Genomic DNA, 2435 nt, shown 5'->3' with positions numbered 1-2435 from the left:
AGACATTGATTAAAGGCCTTACAACAAATTGAGAAACATTTACTCAACAACCACAAAAAAATGGAAACGTGGTAAGAACACTGGGGGCTATGACGTTTAAATGAGGGACTCCATTATTTCTCATGGCTCTGCCTTCCAGAAGCACCATGGGCTGGGCAGCTGAGTGGCAGTTCCCAATCCTCCCAGCAGCCAATACACATCAGTAGATCCCATTTTTCATAACTTACCCATTTGTAATCCAGGCAGGGCAGCTTGAAGAATACAGTCCTTCTTTCCTACACCCCTCTGGTTACAAGAGAGATGTTCCATTGGGCTCCACAGTTAAGATGGCAGTATCACCCAAGTTGATCTAAACTTTCAACAACATCTACCAAAATCCTAGCGAGCTGTTTCATAGAACTTGACGTGTTGTTCCTTTTCTTCATGTGGAAATACAAAAGACCCAGAATAGCCAAAACAATCTTGAAAAAGAAGAACAAAGTAGGGGGATTAATATTTCATGATTTCAAAACTTACTACAAAGCTACAATAACCCAGACGGTATTCTATTGGCATAAAGATAGACTTATAGACCAACAGAATAAAATTGAGAGTCCAGAAATAAACCCTCACATTTATGGTCCATTAATTCTCAACATAGGTCCCAATATAATTAATGAGGAAAAATAGTCTTTTCAGTAAATAATGCTGGGACAACTAGACATCCACATGCAAAAGAATAAAATGTTTGACCCCTTTCTTATACCACAGACAAAAAAAAATGACTGAAAATGGATCACAGCCTAAACGTAACAGCTAAAACTAGAAAACTTAGGAAAAAAATGTAGAAGCAAATCTTCGTGATCCTAGGTTAGGATCATGCACTTATTCCTCCATAATACATGTTATATGTTACAACATGGATGAAACTTGAAACATGCTATGTAAATAAAGTCAGGTAAAAAAACACATATCGTATGACTTCATTCATATAAAATGTCCAGAATAGGCAAATCTATAGAGACAGCAGTGATTTCCTGGGCCTGAATGGCTGCAGGGAACAGAGAGTGACTACTAATGGGTACAAGATTTCTATTAGAGGTAATAAAATGTTTTAAAATGGTAATAGTAGTTACAACTCTCATTATACTAAAAACCATTTGGTTTTATACTTTAGATCTATAAATTTTATAGTATATGAATTATATATATGATATATTAATTATATTTCAGTGAAGCTATTTTTTAAAAAAAGGAATTCAGAAGGAGAAAATGGAGTATAAAATATAAGTAATATTCAAAAAATGTAATGGCTGAGAATTTTCCACAGGTATTGAAATACATGAATCAATCAAGAAGCACATAAGTCCTACTCAGGAAAACTAAACTAAAGCCATCCCCAGAAATAACATAGTGAAACTGCACAACACTAAAGACAAAGAGATGATCTTAGAAACAGTCAAAGAGAGAAAAAAATAGAAGAATTACCAACAGTGGAAATACAGATTAGCAATAGGCTTTTCAGCATCAACAACATAATCCAGAAGATAATGGTATAATATTTCCAACATGCTGAAGGAAAATAGCTGCCAACCTAGAATTTTATACAAACTAAACCATCGCGTAAGAGTGATCACTAAGAAAAGATATTTTCAGAGAATAACAGAGAGGTTATCACTTACAGATTCTTAGTCTGCTATGTGTTGCTACAACAGAATTCCACACACTGGGTAATTTATAAAGAAAATAAACTGATTTCTCACAGTTCTAGAGACTGGGAAGACCAATATCAAGATGCTGGCATCTGATGGGGGCCTTCATGCTGCATTGTCCCATGGTAGAAGGTGTAAATGCAAGACAGCACGACAGCCAGAGAGCAAAAGGAGGCCAAACTCCTTTTATAACAAGCCCACTCTCATGATAACTATCCCCCTCCCATGATAAAATGACATTAATCCATTGATGAAGGCAGGGTTCTCATGGCCTAATCACCACTTAATGGTCTCACCTCTTAATACCAACACAATGGCAATTAAATTTGAACACAAGTTTTGGAGGGGTCATTCAAACCATAGCAAATACTATAAAAACTATCAAAGAATGTATTTCAGAAAATAGAAAGTTAAAACCAGAAAGGAGAAATAAAGTCCAAGAAACACTGCAAACAAATAAACTGGTAACCATGTAGATAAATCTAAATAATAATAATAATGACCAAATTTTGGAGCATAAAAATAAGGTAAGATTGAATGTGGTGACTCATGTCTATAATCCTAGCACTTTCAGAGGCCAAGACGAGAGAATCGCTTGAGCCTAGGAGTTCAAGACCAGTCTGAGCATCATAGAAAGACCCTCATCTCTACAAAAAAAAAAAAAATTAATTAGCTATGCATGGTGGCATGTGCCTATAGTTCCATTACTTGGAAGACTGTGGCAGGCAGATAGGTTGAGCCCAG

The sequence above is a fragment of the Colobus angolensis genome, unplaced genomic scaffold (genome assembly GCF_000951035.1).
Source record: "Colobus angolensis palliatus isolate OR3802 unplaced genomic scaffold, Cang.pa_1.0 Scaffold83, whole genome shotgun sequence".
Classification (NCBI taxonomy): domain Eukaryota; kingdom Metazoa; phylum Chordata; class Mammalia; order Primates; family Cercopithecidae; genus Colobus; species Colobus angolensis.
Note: the sequence above shows the minus strand (reverse complement) of the source record.